The sequence below is a fragment of the Anser brachyrhynchus genome, assembly GCF_964034855.1.
Source record: "Anser brachyrhynchus genome assembly, chromosome: 2".
NCBI classification, from domain to species: Eukaryota; Metazoa; Chordata; class Aves; order Anseriformes; family Anatidae; genus Anser; species Anser brachyrhynchus.
In genome coordinates this window covers 11,574,911-11,593,184 of record NC_137695.1, presented here as the reverse complement: position 1 = coordinate 11,593,184, position 18,274 = coordinate 11,574,911, and the positions used below count along the sequence as shown (strand labels likewise).

The following is an 18,274-nucleotide window of genomic DNA, read 5'->3' as shown; positions in this document are numbered from 1 at the left end:
AAATTTTGAGTTTTTTTTTTTTCCTGTGAAAGTTGGTTTTTTGATTATTTTTAAAGTTGGGCCAGTTGAGCAGTTTGCTACATAGTGCAGCGTGGTAAGTGCGTTCTGCTGAGAACAGGGGTATGAGCAGCGGGGATGGAGGGAAGGATGGATGCATCGGGAAGGGACGTGTATGGAAACATCTTAATCCAGGTTTGCTGCCGAGGAAAAAGCTGGATGTGTCCACACAGTGTGAATCTAAGGAAAACCTTTTTTACCGTGAGGGTAATGGAGCACTGGCACGAGTAGGAGCACAGAGAGGCTGTGGAGTCTCCTCCTTGGAGAGCTTCGAAAGCTGCCTGGACGTGGCCCTGGGCACCCTGCTCTGGATGGCCCTGCTGGACCCAGAGGTGCTGCCAGCCTCAGCCACTCTGAGACACCTCAAAAATGGCCACCTTTCACTGATACATACAGAATTTTGCACTTCCTTGTACATTTCTCTTCAATTTCGCAGTGTATGTGTTCCTTGGAATGACACGCTAAGGCTTTTCTGTGGTATGTTTAGGCCTGCTACTGGTGGCTCCTCATCTGAGACCTTTCATAGCACCAAGTTTTTAAATTTCAGTTTTAATTATGCCACACACATAATAGTGGTGGTCAACAGAAGCGTGCAGTGTGGGAGGTGAAGCACGGTGCATTAAGCAGGGATTGGATTTTGAAATCGTTTCACTTCGAATAACTTTACTGATTTTTATATGCAAAACTTGATCATGGGGGTGAATTTACATCTTAGGTAAATGACTGGGATTCAGGCGTGGGTGAGGTTGCTTCTGGTGATTTTAATGCCACCATTATGACCATCGCTCAGGTATATGACTGTCCCTTAAATGATTCCTGGTTTTTACCTGTATGAAAGGATGTATCTGTTTTTATCTCTGAAGAAATAGTTGCTCTGGTTCTGGCTGGAGCAGGGACGTGAAGAGAACTCAGTGGCTTTGAAAATCAGTTTGTTTGATTCCTCATTAGCACTAATTTTAGAAATGAAAATATCTGGAGTGGTCATGAGCTCTCGTATTAGTTTTATTGGAACCTGTGCTAAGAGTCACATGGAGCTATGACCATGCACTTAAATACTGTGTATCTTTCCCAAGTCAGTAATGCAGAAGGGAACCCTCCAGGCGAAGCTAGAAGGTGGTCTTCAGTTACGCTGACACTGCAGACCCCCCAGTAAGGTCTTCGTACGAAAACTGCTACGTGGCTGTGGGCCTTGGGAATGGTGGGCCTCACCCTATTAATTCTTCCCCAGCCACCAGGCTTTCTCTTTCTATTAAAAGGGAAGTACAAAGGGAGCTGGATTACATTTTTGGGGTATGAACACAGCTTTTAAATAGAAAGAACTTCCACATCCACATTGTCTCCTGCCTGCTCAGCGAGCAGCTGGCCATAGCTTTTGCAAGAGGAAGTTATGTGGGGCACGGTCCCGATTCAGCAAAGCATTTTGAGCATGTGTTCAGGCTCATCGGTACTGCCGGTCTGACCTAAACCCAGCCGGCACAGCTGGGGTCAGCATCTCGTCCCTGCACAGGAAAGCAAATCGTTGTCATTTTCATTGCTTGATTAAAAAAGAGTAGTAATGGGGGGATCGACAGTCTTCCACACACCCCCCCCACACTATGGTGTGAAAAGGTAGGAATCTTAACAGCATTATTAATTCATTCATTATTTATTTATTTTTAATTATGCTCCACTATATACTTAGCCTTGTCAGGTCATCAGATGAGGAACAACGGAACTGCTGATAGCTGCTTCTCATGTTGTGTGTTTTCTCTGTGCTTTGCTGAATACATAGATTTAAGAGATTCTGGGTGATGACATTCTTCATTTCTGTAGGTGTGAACAGAGGACCCAGCTCAGCTTGCTTTTGCGCCACATCCTCCAGGATAGAATTGTATCACCCACTTTGTTTTCATTTTTTTTTTTTTGAAAAGTCACCCAGCGCAGGTGAAGCCACGTTGCAGACTGCGGCAGTGTGTGAGCCTGTGCTTGGGTGCAGGAGGAGGCATCCGGCTGCCTGAACAGCACCGTCGGTCTGAAGTGTCTGCTGTCGCCTCCCGGCTACAGGCCGTGACTGCAGGTTTGACTCCCAGAGCAGGAACTCAGGCTGATACAAGGAAGCCAAAATCCTGCGCTGCAGGGGCCAGGGGTAACCCCCGGTTTCAGAGGAGCAGGAGGAATGTGTGCAGCATTTCCTTGTGCTTCACAGGGCAGTGAGTGCCAGCAGAGTGGTGCAGTGAGCGCTTTGGTGAAGGGTGCTCGTGGTGTGCTGGTGCTGAGTCGCAGGAGCTGTGCTCCTCTTTTCTCTTCTCTTCTCTTCTCTTCTCTTCTCTTCTCTTCTCTTCTCTTCTCTTCTCTTCTCTTCTCTTCTCTTCTCTTCTCTTCTCTTCTCTTCTCTTCTCTTCTCTTCTCTTCTCTTCTCTTCTCTTCTCTTCTCTTCTCTTCTCTTCTCTTCTCTTCTCTTCTCTTCTCTTCTCTTCTCTTCTCTTCTCTTCTCTTCTCTTCTCTTCTCTTCTCTTCTCTTCTCTTCTCTTCTCTTCTCTTCTCTTCTCTTCTCTTCTCTTCTCTTCTCTTCTCTTCTCTTCTCTTCTCTTCTCTTCTCATTAACGTATGAAATAAAAGATTCCGTTCAGGATCACAGAAAGTGATTATAATGTGTTTTGCATTTTTATTTTCATTTTCCTTTTACCATCCATTGTGTTATTGTCTTCATCATACCTGTGATCTACTGAACTTGGCCTGAAGCATCACTGTTTTCCTGCTGCTTTGTTTTGCTTCATTAATCTGTATGAAAATGTAGCAGCTCCAAGGAGCTTGGCCCTCTTGTAATATCCCACACTTACTCTGAATTTGCTCTGAATAGCAAAAGAAACTTTGGGGTTGTGCAGTGAAAGGAGTGGTACCATCTTCTTGTTTGTACCCACCACTAAGGTGTGAAGAGGGTGAGAAGTGACTCTGTGTGATGGAATAACTAAAATTGAGGCATAAAACCAGAACTGGACAAGGCCTGTGTATGCCATACAAAAGCCAGTAGCTCAGTTATATGGGATACATTACAGAACCTAACAAGTAAGGTGTAGAAACATCTCTTGAGGCAATGGTTTACTTATTTTTTTAATTTATTATTTTTTTATTTTGTAAGGAAGTTGCTTTTTAAATTGTAAAAACCAGGTACAATACTGACCTCCTTATTTCTACAGGCAGTGTGTAAGTCGGTGCAGGTAGGCTTACCGATGTAAAGGAATACGCATGCAGAGAGGATGGGGAAGGAAGAAACTCACGGGCTGACTCCTCAGTGAAGAAACCTTCCCACTTAAGGGCATGTTATCTGCAGGAGCAGCTCCCGGAGCGCTGGGCACGCGCAAGTTCCCCACATCCTGAGTCACAGATTTTTCCCCCGCGTTGCGGATCAGATGTGCGAGCCCCTTCCCCACCATGCCTCCAATTCCTGGAATAACTGCTGAGGTCAGGAAGGACGCAGGGCGGCTCACTGTCACTAGGAGGCCTTTGAAACGAAGGCAGAATATGTGGGGTTTTGTGATGCTCGGTCTCAACTGTCTGGCACAAGAAGATAATTTTAATCCTGTTCTGTTTATTTCTTCTCAGTGGTGTTTTGGCTTTTATAGTGGCTCACACCCTTTCTAATGAATCACCAGTGCTTTTGTTGTGAAACTGACTTAACAAATATCTTGATTCCAGCTAGTTTTGTGGGGTGTACGTTCCTGCTCAGTCACATGAAGTGAATTACATGCTGTTGCTGAGTTTACAACAATGTCTTTTGGCTCAGAACAATTAACTGTAATAACCCTTGGTATATCAAAATACACAGTGAATAAAGTAAAACCCCATTGTATATATCTTGAGGCTTATTTTAACACGTTGTGCCTTTCCAATTGCAGTATCTGGTGATCTCTGTAGGGGCATTTTGTTACAAAATGCTTGGGCTCTCACTGAACCGAATTTAAAACTGGAGCAAATTCAGACCCGTATAATTGGTGGGGGAAAATAATGAGAGAGGGAAGTTCAATTTGGCAGACAGGGACATAATATTCAGAAAGTCTTTGGATGCAAGTAAAAGAGCTTTGAAATCCAAAGCTGGCTCAAAGACTTCTGCACAGCGTTGGGCAAGGCTGAACCGTCCGGGAGGTGAACGCTGCTCCTGGGCAGGATCCCTTCCTCCGGCCTCGGGGCGGTTGCTGCACGCACACGCTCGCACTTCCCAAGCCTCGTGGCAGGGACAGAAGCAGTGTTAGCTTTTCAGGGCCTTAGCACAGGCAAAATCGGTAGCAAGGCTGCAGCGTTTTTACCACCTGAAGCAGTGGCTGCACAGACGGCAGCTCCATTTACCAACACCTGGAGCCGTTTCTCCTGCAGCATCTCCAGGAGAACACGTGCCCTTCAAGTCATGCCTCCACCAACATGTGCATAGGTGGTTCAGCGTATAGATAGCAGCATGTCCGTGGCTCTGGACGTGAGCAATGATTTATTTACACTGAGATCTTTCAGGAAATCATAGGTCGATTGCTGTTTCGTTTGAGGTTTTTGTTTAGGTTAGAAAAAAATCCTGATTTCTGCTGATCACACACACGTACGAAAGGCTCTCCCAGTTACAGGCCTGGTAACCTGGGGGTGACCTGCAGTGCCTGCTGGACGGCTAGCCGTCCTTTCCTGTGCTGGGAAGAGCTGGGCTTTGTTCCCAGCCCGGTGTTCTCTAGCTGTGATTCATCCGCAGGTCACAGAAGGTGCTCTGCTGTTTAGGAAACCAAGCTGTGCGTGGCTTCTTAAAAAACTATTGGTTTTGGACGCGAATTTATGTAGTATTGACAGAGCTGAGGTTAACGTAACCTGGTGTATTGGAGTTGGACTCCATTACACTTTAGGAAATGCAATCACTACTGTGGGAGCACCGTGCTAGCACTTAAAGCCAAGAGCAGGAGCTTACACTTTTCCTTACCTCCTGTTACAAGGCTCTGGGGCATTGTGTTGTGCACGGGCCTGTGAAAAACCGACGGGACTGGAAATTGCAGAGCGACATTCACAGAGAAGGAATTTATCTCAGAGTACTGTTGTGACGTTGGGCAACGATAGTTTATGTTATTTTTTGTAGTAGTGTGTAGGTACAAACGTAGCTGCATGGAAATGTTTTTATGGTGGGTTTAAGTCATATTTAGGTCGGTTAGAACTGAAACATGCGGCTGGAAGTGGGCACAGACTTAGGGCTTGTGTGGTTAAGGACTCCGCTGAATAGGGTTGGATTACAGAACCAGAAGGGATGTCAAAAAGAAAGGGTACCCAAAAAATTGTAGAAGAAGTAAACTGAAGTGGACACAAAACCTGCTTGTGCAGCGTTAAGCCCCGTGATCTCTCCACTATTGACATGGTATTGAGTTCTCCAGCCTCAAGGACTTTCACATCTGGAATAATTTTATTCATGTTTTTTTAAATCATCTAAACAATGTTTGATGATAATACTGTAATGCTGTACACTGCAAGAGAAGTCCTAAAGAGTAACAAGCCTGACGGTCCTTTAAATTTTTTCTTTTATTGGACTAAATGTTCCTGCTCTTAAAGCTGGACAAATAGCGTTCTGGATGGAACTGAAACTTTTTAAAACATTCATTCAAGAGGCAGGAACTACAGTCTTGGAAACACATGGTTCTTTTTATTCCCTCCTGCCCTTTTTTATATCTGGCACAGACAACGAAGGAAAAACAGTAATAACCTCCAGTGGACAACAGGAAAAACACAAAGTTGGAACATTTTAATAAGGAGGCAGCAAGCATCTGTTCTTCAGCACCAGAGGCTCAGTTTACCTTCAGACACGTTGTGCTGCTCCGCTGGGAATCCCTCGGGGCGGCATCGCCCCCAGCCGCCCGCACGCTCCCTGCGCTTGTCAGCAAAGCTGGGGCGCCCACAGATGCGTTCTGCTGCCCCGCCGCATGAATTCCCGGCGTTGTACGTTAATTAATACCGTGATTAATATCCTGGCCTGAGATTTGAAGGACCTGGTGGCATGCACTGACTTCTGCCACCTCTGCCGTGGGGACAGCGGCTTTTGTGGCTGCACTCAGAGGGGAGTGGTGGCAGCTGAATCCCAGCTGGAATGAACGCATGCCTCTGCAAATAGCGTTACCAAAACAGTTGCGGCTGAATTGGGAACGTTTGGCGTGGTGTTCAGAGATGCTCATTTGAGTCTCCCCTTCCGTACTACAGAGATTTTAAAGCCCATCTCTAGGTTAACCTCATCGAGGGGGTGATTTTTCATGCTGGATATAATACGAGAAAAAAACCATGGTTGATCATGCAGATTTAGTCATGGTAGTTTAACACAAGCCTTTCATGGCTCAGGACCATTTAGAGTTCTCATAGCTTTTAGTTGTTGTTCTGTTAATAAAAAACAAAAACAAAACAAAATAACAACAACAAACCACCGTCTGGGTTTGGAGCATGCTGGAGGGGATGAAAAGCAGTTCAGACAGACCTGTCTGCAGGCAGCTGATACAGGTAGCATCTCGCAGAGAGCCTTGTCATCTGCTTTTGAGGAATTGTCCACCTCAGCCAGCTATAAAGGACCAGTATCCAGAAATCAGGTAACAGTTTACCCATACAGCAGCTGATTTCTATTCCAGAGCTCAAGTTTGCGTGAGGTACATCAGTGATATATGCCTGACTGAGTAATTCCTGAGACCTCTTCCTCCACAATTTCCAATCAATCTCCTGCGTAGGCTGTGTATTTATTTTGTATAAGACAAAAGCAGCTCCTGAAGCTCTGAGCCCTCATCGATCAGCCCGGCACTGAGAAAGGCGGTCAGCCAGCACCGGGGGCTGCTCCCCGGTCCCGTGCCCGAGTGGCACAGCCTGGCTCCCGCGCGCGGCCCCAGACCTCTTTGCAGCATCTGGTCATAGCCAGACGGCCTGCTGTGAGCAGTGGCCTGCTGTGAGCAGCCTGCGGGACGTGCTGTCCCCTGAGCCGTGTCTGGGCATTATCTGGGGCAGTGCTGGCCGCCGTGGGCCAGAACTGTGTCAAGGAGAGCGCCGAGTGCTGAACACAATTGTGGGGCAGGGTCTGACCCCGTGCCCTGGCCCTGTTGTGTCCCCCAGCACAGACAGCTTGGGTGTCTCAGCCGTGAATGAAAATGTTTGTTTCAGAGAAGACAACAAAGGCCTTAAAAACGGAGCTTTTCCCAATGAAAAGAAAGTCAGTTGAAGAACGTGGGCAAGCCTGGATGCTGTCCCACGTGGGGGGCTTTGCTGGGACCCTTGCCATTCTTCTCCCCTAACGGGTATGTCAACAGAGCACACATGTGCCAGGAGTTCTCTCTGACAAAAGGACAGGACAGGGATAAATTGAGCATTGCCTTGAGATGCGGGGGGTTCGGGTGCCGGCATTCGCACCTTCTGTTGCACGAAGGGAACCTCGCTGTTGCTGCGTCTCTGCCGAGCGCTGCCTGGTGCCAGCTCAGAGCCCGGGAGCCTGCGGAGCTGGCGGCTTGGCGTGAAGATGGCCACGGCTTCCTGCTGGGAAGAGGCTGGCAGCGAGAAGCAGGAGGAAGAAAACAGAACTGACAGCAAAACAGTTTCCAGATCAAAAGTGTTTGCTTTTAAGCAGAGGTGCTAATAAAACTTTGTTCTAAGTTTTGACAATATTTATTTTTGTCAAATGTTCTTTTTTTTTCTCTCTTCTTTCCTTGCCTTTTTTTTTTTTTTTTTCCCCACCAGCTGATGTCATCACTGGATCCACCATGCAGTTTCTGAACTATTGCTTTAGGTTGCATCATGATGTTAAAACATCGCAGTTTTAAGCCAGAACATCTCAGAGCAGTAAGCAAATGGCCCTTCTTAACCAAATCTTGTCAGTTTTAAGCAGTGTAAGCTGTCGAACCAAAAGCAAGCTATTTGTGACTTCAGTGGGTACTCTTTTGTGGAAACTACAATTTGATGTTTGTATGTGGCATGGTGACTTCAAAAAGCTTGGGAATATGGGGGAGAAGTGTGGGGTATGGAAAAGTATTGATTAAAAAATGCTGTCTCCTCTTTCTGATTTGTCTTTCCCGTTTTTCTCCCTTGTCATGTCTCTGAAAATACATAAAGTAAGTCCCTTTAATCCAGCTTCTTGCACGTTCTTACTGTATTTTTCAATTTCATTAGGATTTAGAATTTGTTATTAAAGCACGAAGATAGCTTGCAGTAAAAATTGAGCCAGCCAGACCCTTGGGGGTAGTTCAAAATTGTCATGTTGGAAAAAAAAAAATCACAAAAAGCTTAAGGCAATTCAACTGTTGCGATACTATTTGCAAAATACCGAGCAAACTGGGGATTATTAGAGTACAAATTATGAGACAATACACAACTGAATACGTGTCTGGAGTCAAAGAAAAATTGCAATTGTAACTACAGGTCCTTGGGCCTAATTTCCAAACCAAATAAATGCTGTGCGTATGAAGAAAGGGCTGTTCTGTTGCATTCATTCCTGCGTTTCTTTACACCCATCTGATTGTTGCGCTCATTTCAGAGTGCCAAGAGAAGTTCTGTCACAGTATCTGCACGGTTTGAAGTTTAAACCTCTCCTGTTTTAAGGCTTTTAGGGGAATGACCAGTGCACAGGGATGTACTTTGATTTAGGAGGTTATTAAAATCAGGAAACTCTTGATTCTGGGCCCTAATGCATTCACCCTGGGCTATCCAATGCGTCACTGGTAGAGATGCACAAGCACTCTTAGACATACGGGTCTTTCTATTACGGCTTCTTTTTTGGGGGATAAGACTTTCGTTCAGGTACCTCACCTGGCTATCGGACTGCTCGTATACTTACCTCTAAAAGGGCGAAAGTACGCCAGGGGAAGGCATGGAGAAAGAGACGTGACTAATAGTTCATGCTTGCCGTCAGGGAGGTGTGAAGTCTCGCTCACAACAGTTTTAAACGAAATAACTGTAACCAAGGTTATTAGTAAATAACAGAACTCCTGTCATAGAAAGGTGCAGTAATTTCAGCTTTGAGGAATTATTTAGAATATTTTTTTCAACTAAGGTTTGATAATATTAATATTTGTGGACATAATTTCTCCTGCCTCATAGCACTGATGCATTCTTCTTAGTTTGTACCCCGTTTTAAACTAAAAGAAGTGAGGTGGCTGCCACTTTGCTTCAGTATAACTGGATCCCAGCTACTGTAGCGAAGTAAGTTTGTAATTTCTGAAACTACGTAGGGGCCAGCATTTTGATTTTTGCTCTATTTTCAGTAACACCAAAGTGGAAGTGGCAAGTGCAGTTTTAGAAGATAGATTTGGAGTTTTCCTGAGAGAGAATTGGTTTTACCACATGCTGTTTCTTCTGCCTCTTAGCTGACATGATTCAATAAAATGAGCTAACATTCACCCATAGCAGAGACATTATTTAAGCATGCTTAAAAGTTGTCCTGTATAATGATGATTTTTAAATCAAAACATGACTGTCACATCAAACGCAGCTTGTGCTCTGTTCGTTCACCCTAGGGCAGTGCAGTTGCAGTGCCGGGGTTCTTTGGGGAGCATGGACAACAGCACGGAATTGTTCGGTGTTGTCTGCCACGTGTACGTGTTGGGATTGACGGATCTTTTCTGCTTGACTTCAAAAAAAAAAAAAAAAAGCAGCGGAAAAATGTGTCTGTTTTCCATTCTTATCCTGGAGTTACATGACTTTGCTGTATTAATCTAGCTCCAGTTGCTCACGTTGAACCTCTCCATAGACAAATCTATTTTTGGGTCTCTTTCACCTTCTGAATGGGGGCCCCTCACTGCACCAGTGTGCCTAGTGGAGTGTAATTCTGCGAGCTGCCGTTTCGGGGTTTTATTATTGATGTGTGGTTTCAGATATTCTGGATGTTTGTTTTCCTTTTATGAACTGTTACAGTATGCTCTGTAAAATGATAAATAAAGTCAATAATGAGCTGCGTCCTGCCAAAAATTCATGTGTGTTTTGTGTTTGGCTGAGTGACAAGCTGAGCATCCCCTAAGTGTATCTTTGATTTTTCTTTTCGTGTCCCCAACGCCAGCTGGGTGTGGTTGCCTCTCAGGCGTTTTGCTGGTATCGTGCCGCATCTGTGCATAACCTCGTGCCACATCTACGTGCATGAACTGGCAAACATTGATCCTGGCTATACAAAGATGCTGCAACGCTACCAAATGCCTTTGGCCCAGCGGCACCTTTAGCAGCAGAGCGTACCCTGGCAGTCGCTTCATGTTTCTCGGTAGCTCCTAGCAGCATCCGTGTATGCTTCTCTAGCCGAAATAAAAACCGTAGGCTGGCTCTGATGCTGGAAGAGCAAGGAGTTAAGTGGCCTTAAAGTACCTAGACCCAGGGTGGCCAGAGGACACAATCCCAAACCTCGTTGTTACGTTGGTGAAGTCTTGCAGAGGAGTGCTCCTGCTACGTGGGAGTTTTCAGTGGACAGTGTTTGTCTTCGGGAATGAGTGGTGCATTGTGTTGCAGGAAGCAGTGCCGCAGAGTATCAGGCCAGAAATATGGAAGGAAAAAATTATCAACATTCATGTTTTCCAGGCTTCTTGTGGGCAACAGTGTTTTCCATTGGGTTAGCTCTGTAAAGAGCTGCTGTGACACAGCTTTCTACCAGCTCCTTCCTGTTTCGGTACGTCTTCAAAATCTTACAGTGCTAAATATGCCTTCTGCCTTCCACTTTACTATTTTCCTTTCCTGTATAGATTACTGCTTAGGGCATATCCACAAGGTAAATTTAGCTGTGTCCTAACCCCACCGATAGCCCCAAGATGAAAAGGTGGTGGGGTGATGCAGAAAGCATCAAAGACACTCCTGCATTTTTTGGAGCTGCATTCTGCCGACACCCTGGGCACTGGCCGGGGAATTTCCATACCTGTTGCATCTGCTAGCTGATGCTTCAGCAGCTTCTAAAGGAGCAACCCTTAAAGATTTGGGATAAGCTGGCATTCATTTGACTTGCCTTTAAATTAGTCAGAGTTAATGACTCAGGAAAGATTTGAATCTGCTTGTTTTTTTCTCAAACTTTTCAGTTAAAGAAAATCCTAAAGAAAACAATTTTACCAACACACACATCCATTTTGTCAGTTTCCTCTCAGAAAGCAACCCCAAAACTGAATGTGTTTGGGGCATTTTGGACACAGTGCAGGCTCCACAAGCAGGGCAGGTCAGAGGTCCCTAATGGTCCTGGAGTCATCTGGCTGCAACCAGCCATGAGAAGGACGCCTGAACAGGAGCAGAAGTTTGCTCAAGGAATGAGGGTGTACTGCCATTAACTCTGGACCATTTATCATGGATTTTATTTGAGGTGAAATTTGCATTTCATTAACATGGAAGCCTGCCACCTTAAAAGCACGCCTTGGCCATCCACAGAGGGAAGTTCCTTACAGAGAAACTGGAACACCTGTACCCATTTTCCATCTTAAGTGGAGTATTGAAAATGTCTTCAGAAATGCTTGACTGGGAGAACAATGGACGTGATTAAATATTTATGTTGGATGATACAAAAATACTTCTGTTAAGTTACTGTTTCTGCATCCTTTTCCCCAAAAGACAAAGGTTTCATTCATATTTGATTGGTAGGTGAAGCTGCTTAACCTAGGAGAGAAATACCAGGAAATACTGAGGAGCTGTTACTGGAAAATCTGGCTCCCACTGTGTTGCTCAGAGAATAACTCGAGTAAATTCTCATTTTTCCTAGGCTCTTAATGACTTTTTGTTTGTTTGTTTTTGCTTTGGTTTGTTTTTTTTTGAGTATGTGTTTTAACTGGCTTCACAGATGCTTTATATGACAATGCTACAAATAATTTCATCCCGTCCTCAAAACAAAACCGGGCAGTTTTCTGCAAAAGGTGTCCGGGGAGCTGTGTTTGATGTTGCTTGCTAGCAGCAGCGAGACGTTCTTGATCTCGCATGGTGCCTTCTAGAAGTAGAAGTTGTGTGCATCCTAAATAACCACTGCAGTTACTTGTAGCTAGAGCTGCAAAAATCCCTTCATAGCGCAAAAGTAAACTGGCCTACATCGCTGGGAAGTTGCTTACAGTGTGAAACGCTATGTTCGTGTCACCCAGCCTAAAGTTTTGAGGCTTTTTGGAAGGTTATAATCAGCTTTGTATGTCTTACTGATCTCATGCACCTTCTGTGACTCAGTTGGCTTAAAGTGTTTTGTAAAAATCAGTTCGACCTTCAGATATTTTACCTGGTTCACATCTGTGGATTTTGCTTGAAGAATAGAGAAGTATGGGGAAACTTGAACTGTATTTTTGAATTATATAATGTTTATGCTCTAGGGAGCATCCTTGCTTTTGGAGAATGCAAGGCTCAGACACCAGTGGAAAGAACAGATGAAAATACACTGTCACCCTTTCAGACAAGATTTTTAGGCTAAATTTCTCCCTGCCTGAAACTTCGGAGCGAACCCAGCCAAAGCCAAGGCCAAGCTCCATCCATTCTGATGGAGCCGGGGTTCTATCCCAGCAGTTTGCTGGGTAATAACAGAGAGGAATTGATGTGAACCTTGCTGCTTTTACTGCTGCTTGCACTGAAGTTTCTCACTAGCAGCCTGGAAGGCATGCAGGGTGCTGGGCGCACCATGATGGATGCAGCAGAAGTGTGGTTCAAATGCAACAGCCTTCTCTGGTGCTCGAATATGGATATTACTAAACCTCAAGTTCATCTAGAAAAGTGAATGTTCATTTAACAAAATGCCAGAATTTTTTGTAGGACATGGAGAACAAATTGTTACTTGTGTCACTATCAATTTTTTTACCAACTTAAAAAAAAAATGCCTAAATCACAAAAGCAAACCAATGTGAGAATGTCACTAAATGGATTATTATTCAAGAGATATTTTTCTTCGCCGCCTTACCACACGGCCAGAATTATAATGCGTTTGTGTTGGAAGACGCATACATTAACACCAGCGGCATGTCTCCCTCTGCTCACTTGTTCTATATTTGTGCTCCAGGCTCCTGATGGCTGTGGAGACTTAGGGAAGTGGGACTGCCAGATTTCGGAGAAAGAAGTTACAGTAAACATCTGCTACTGTGCTTGAAGACCAAGGCTTGCAAATCTGTTTTTCCTTTTTTTTTGCTTTATTTAAAATTGCTAGATCTATAAAAATCTGGCAGCGCCTGGCTGCTGGTTGCTGATTGCCCCCTCAGAAGGCTGCCGATGCTGTTCCGCTCCTGTGGCCTTGCCTGTAAGAAAGGAGCAGCAGGGCTTCCCCCAGAACATGGCTCTTAGCGGGCAGATTGGGTGATGTCAATGCAAGGGTAGCGAAAGGAACAATAACAGCACTTGAGCAGTGATACAACTGATGGTGTTACTTGATTCGAAGGTCTCGCTAAGATGATTTTGGAAGGTGCTAGATACGTATGTACAGAGAAACAAAAAAAGGCAAGGCAGAGCTCTGCAGTAGAAGCTCCAGCTGTTACTTGTTGGTGTGACATGCTTTTTGGCCAGGTCCTTGTGATCTTGATGTTTGTTAAGTAATATGTAGCTCTTCTTTTTTGTGTTGCATGACTGCTTATGTTAATACTGGTTTTTTTTTTTTTTTTAGCCGTAATCTTTGAAATGCTGTGGATATAACGTGCAGTTGTGCTACATAAATACGTACGGGCAGTTGTGAGTGCAGAGTCTTTTGTAGGGAGGAGGGAAGCATTAATTAAAAGGTAGCATTGTAATTAACGTGCCATAAACATATCTTCTACACTGTCTGTGCAAGAAAGTGCACTGTTTAGAATAGGGATGTAGCCTGGCAGGATTTCCTGCCTGTAACTGTAAAGGCAAATGGAGGTGCTGCATGGGCAAGAGCCATTTCGCATGCCGTGTGCCATACTCAATACCATAAAATGAGTCACGTTGAGATAATAGGAACAGGGACTTCATAAAAGAGCAAACTTGCCAAATGGGTTGCACTTGAGGTTAGATCCGTGGGCAATATGGGAATGGGAAGCGAAAACTGTTTCATTGTGCAAGGCTGGGGCTGACACCGAAGCTGTCACAGGAAGCTCAGAGTACATTTATGGGGTAGTTTATAGTTTGCACTGCTTTTAAAGACAGCAGGGGAGAAAAGAGTTAATGCCTTGAACAGCTATTTACGGCCTTTTTTATGTGTTAGTTTCTCACATGTAGGAAAGAAAGCTTTAAACAAAGCAAAGCTGTTTAAGAAGCACAGGCCGGGCTCGTCTGCCCCTCTGTGCCCTGGCACCGCTCACCAGAGAAGGTGTGTTTCCCGTTTGCTATCAGGCTTGATGCTGAGGGATTCATCCTCCCAGCTGCAGCTATGTCCGGGAAGCTTCTTGGCTTCCACGTCCCACTAGTCCAAGCCCTACCCTGGCAGCTCCCGGTGCTGTGCCGGCGGGCTGGCTGGAAGCAGGGGCGAACTGCTCCCTGTCTGCCCGCAATCCCGGCAGCACCTGTTCAGCTGGAGGGATTGCTCCCCTTTCAGCTTAAAGAGAATTGTGTTGAGAAAATTGGTTCTTGTTCCCAACTATTTTTTATCGATACAGCTGTTTTCCTTTGAAGAAGCCTCCCTCTGTGCCCACGTTTCGGTGTTAACCAGCTGAAAGAATGCCCTTGTAGCTTTGGATGCTGCGGGAGCACCGACGCGGTTTGAGAGCAGACAGTCAGGCCGGCAGTCATCTTAAAAAGATGATATTATCTGAAGATTATTCTGAAGGAAAATCTCTCAAACTTCAACAGAATATCTCCATTCTAGGGTAGACTTTAGTTGCCTTATGGTGTGCTTTAACTCCAGAGCTCATCTGATTCCTCTCCCTTGTGAATGTTTCCCAAAATGACCTTAATCAGAAGAGATCCTGAAAATGCCACAGTTGCACATCCTTTAAATCGTATAAACACATGCTAATATATTGAAGAAACTCGATGACTGTTCAGACCAATTCTAAGATGCGGTCAGGACTAATGAAGAACTCACTGTGAAGTCCTCTTCAGCCCCACTTCTTGCTCTCCTGATACGTTTAATTCTGCAAGTTGCAGGTCCGTGACAGTGAGACCTTACCCTGTTTCCAAAGTCCCACTCAGATCTGTTGATTCTTCTGCTATACTCCTTTGAAATAATATCTTGTCCTCTCTAAAAGATCGGTTTGTTTTTCTAACGGTAGACGCTCTATGCAAGGACAATTTTCCCCGATATTGTGGCTAAGTAAAAAGCCTGTTTTGAAGTGCACGGAAATAGTGCACGTTCACATGAAGATTACATTATTACACATTTAGATACAGAATCTTTAACATAGGTCAACTGCTTTTTTTCCTAATCATAGCCTGAATTATTAGAGGAAAACCTCAGGTTACACTGGAATGACATCTGTGGGGCTTTATCAGATGGCATCAGGTGAAGGAACGGGAGTCTTTCTGACATTATAAACTGCCAACCAAATTCTAACAGGCACAATCACCTGTATTACTGGTATTATTATTATTATTACTATTATTATTATTATTATTATTTATTATGACAAGAGGAAAATGCGATAGTGATGACACTATGGGAAAAATGCCATGCCAATGTCATCACACGTTCTTAGTGAAGAAACCTGCTTACTTTTGTTCTCAAATAATATTGAAAATATACCACCCAAACTGAGAAATGGCAGCATGACGTTCTGGAGCCTGTGCTCAGGAGGTCTGAGGTCATACAGATTGATTTTATGGTTTGTTTTCAAACCAGGCAAGCATCCTGAAAATGCTGTATGCTGCATGTGTGGCTTCACGGTGAGATGTGCTCTTACAAAGTGGCAGTGGGCCTTTTTTGTATGCTGTTGGTGTAGCCAGCAAACAGTGGCTTACTGTTTAGTAACCCGTGATATTGTAATTTCGAGTCTGCAGAGTGAATTTAATCTTTTGAAAGACTGGAAGTTTTTTGATCCCTAAATCGATTTTTTTTTTCAGAAGCAAAAAACCAAGACAAAACATAGGCTGTGCCTGAAATGCATTGCTGAGAAAATAATCCATCTTGAAAACTTTTTCTTTGGATTAGGTGTTTGGGATACCACCGTAGCTCACTGTTCACCAGAGACATCAGAAGAGCCCCCTGCATGGCAACTAAATTTTCGTTTCCATGAAATTTTCCACTTCTCCTTCAGTGTGTCCTTGGTGCCTCAGAAATGTATAGGATGCGGGAAGAGAGAAGCATCTGATACAAAATGATAAATCTCTCGGCATTTAGGAATCTAGTTCTGCAAGACTCTAGCGGAGAAAATCTGCCCAAATTGTATCCCCGCTACCCCATCATTGTTATTGAGTGGTGTAGATTAAAAGATTAAGATCTAAGACAATATTTGGTTAGCACATTTCAAATTTAAACTCAGGTAAGCTACCAAGGAAAAAAAATGAATCTAAATCTGACAAAGGGAAAAGATTAAGCTTTGGGGAAAATAAAGTATTTCTGTGTTACAGCACAGAGAGAAAAATGTCATACTGTTCAGTAAATCCCATGCATTGGGTTTCAATGATGTCTTATTCTAGTAACACATTTTCAATGTTTTTTTGTTTTCCGTTCTGCCTTCTTTTTGCTGCAGAAGGCGCAGAATGCAGCATGCCTGCTTAGGTCTCTGGGTGGTACTTTTGTTGGAGCAGTAGATAATTCCAGTGAAGAAATGGGTGTTTAGGATGGTGCCTTCCACTTCACACTTTTTTAAGGTGAGAATGCAACAATGTTGAACAGATTAAGCCACTCTTCTTAATATGTTGTAATTCATCCTATAAGATGCATACATTTAATTCCAATTTATGTAGAGCGTAGGTAGAATTATATATATATATATATATTAGTGGGTTTGGGACAAGGTTTCTTGTGATGTGATGTTGCCAGGTGTCACCGACTTTCAGGAGAAGAGATTTGCACAGTTTTGTGGAGCCAAACTTTGAAAGCGGCGTTAGGTTTGTATGTGAGAGGTATGAATTTGTGTGTTTTGGTAATAAAGTGCCTGACATTAGATGGAGGTGCCCTTCCCGTTCTCTGTAAATCCAGGTAAGGACTGCAGAAACGCTTGCTTTTTGCACAGACCAAGCAGAGGACACGTACTCAGCGCTGTGCGGCCCAGATGACAGGCTGCTGGGACTGAATCCCCGCGATGCCATCTGAGTGCTTTGTAGTCCCTTCTTTCTGCTTTCCTCCCCCCAGGTTGTTGGTGGGCGATGAGCAGGCTGCACTGGCGTGGGGAATTCCACGAGCTCAGCCCAAAGCCTTTGGAAACGTTTCTGAATCTTTCCACTGATCGCAATGGCGCTTGAGCCAGGTCCTATGTTATTATCTGAATGCGAGCCTATTGCCTTGAGGGTAAAGTTTCATTTAAGCTAATAATCTAAGTTACCTTAGAGGACGGGGATCTACTCAGCTCAGCGTGTTGGATCAGCGCATCGTGCATTTTCTGCATGAAAAACTGCCACCGCACTCTGATCCGCGGCCCACTCAGTGCTTAGTACTGCGGTTTTGTCAGGAAGCCATCTGAACAAGACCGGAGAGGGTATAAAAGCAGCCTGTGGGACTGCAGCAATGTCTTTGAACCCCCATTTAGAGAATATCAGCGTCCCCTCTGTGGGACAAGCCTTGCAGGCCCCGGTTCCAGGGGCGGTTGTTGGTGTGGGTCAGGAAGAGGTGCACTGTAGTGGCTGTAAGGATTTGCACGTCTTTGAAACGCCTTGGAGGAGGCAGCTTTTGACACCAGGCTGTCGCAATCTTCTGTTTTCTTAATTTTAAGCTGTAAATGCTGGTAGAAGACATTTTGGGTCGTGGAAGTGAGCAGATGTGTGACTGGGGCCAGTCTTAACCTGCTGAGTTCCTGCTCCCTCTGTTCTGAAAGGAATTTGAGTTTTTCCATACAACTTCATTAGGAGAAAGCCAGTAAAAAGCTCTTTTGAAATACCCACCTAGATCTGACTGGTCCCGTCGCCTGCGAGCTGTGCCCCAGCAGTGATCTGCAGCAGCCTGGTGTCTGCGCTCAGACCGTGGGTGCAACGAGGGATGTTCTACTGGCGCTCCTGGTCCTCTCATCCCACACCAGGAACTTGGGGCTTTGCTGGTGAGGTCTGGGATCTGCCCCAGTCTGTGCCCCAATCAACACGTGCGGCAGCATCCCAATCAAAGCGCCATCTCTGATGTTACTGCGGAGACTTTCTTCCCTCTTGTCCTGACAAATAATGTTGTAGTGCCTTACAGGCAGCAGTGCTTTATTTACTGGAGAGTGGTTTATAAAACAAAATCTGCTGAATTTATTTGGCTTGT

The 18,274-nt window shown here is 44.7% G+C and overlaps 1 protein-coding gene and 1 long non-coding RNA gene across 6 annotated transcripts in view; both read left to right on the top strand.

Annotated features, from left to right (window-relative positions):
- The window catches only part of DIP2C (disco interacting protein 2 homolog C), a 317,372-nt gene that overhangs the window by 14,562 nt on the left and 284,536 nt on the right, over positions 1 to 18,274 (top strand). The gene's annotated exons all lie outside the window — the stretch shown is intronic.
- The window catches only part of LOC308188831, a 39,851-nt gene continuing 23,697 nt past the window's right edge, over positions 2,121 to 18,274 (top strand). The window contains exons 1-2 of the long non-coding RNA XR_013945797.1: positions 2,121 to 2,246; positions 3,234 to 18,274. The exon at positions 3,234 to 18,274 is cut by the window's right edge and continues 23,697 nt beyond it. This is a non-coding gene — a long non-coding RNA (uncharacterized lncRNA). The remainder of the gene's footprint in view (positions 2,247 to 3,233) is intronic.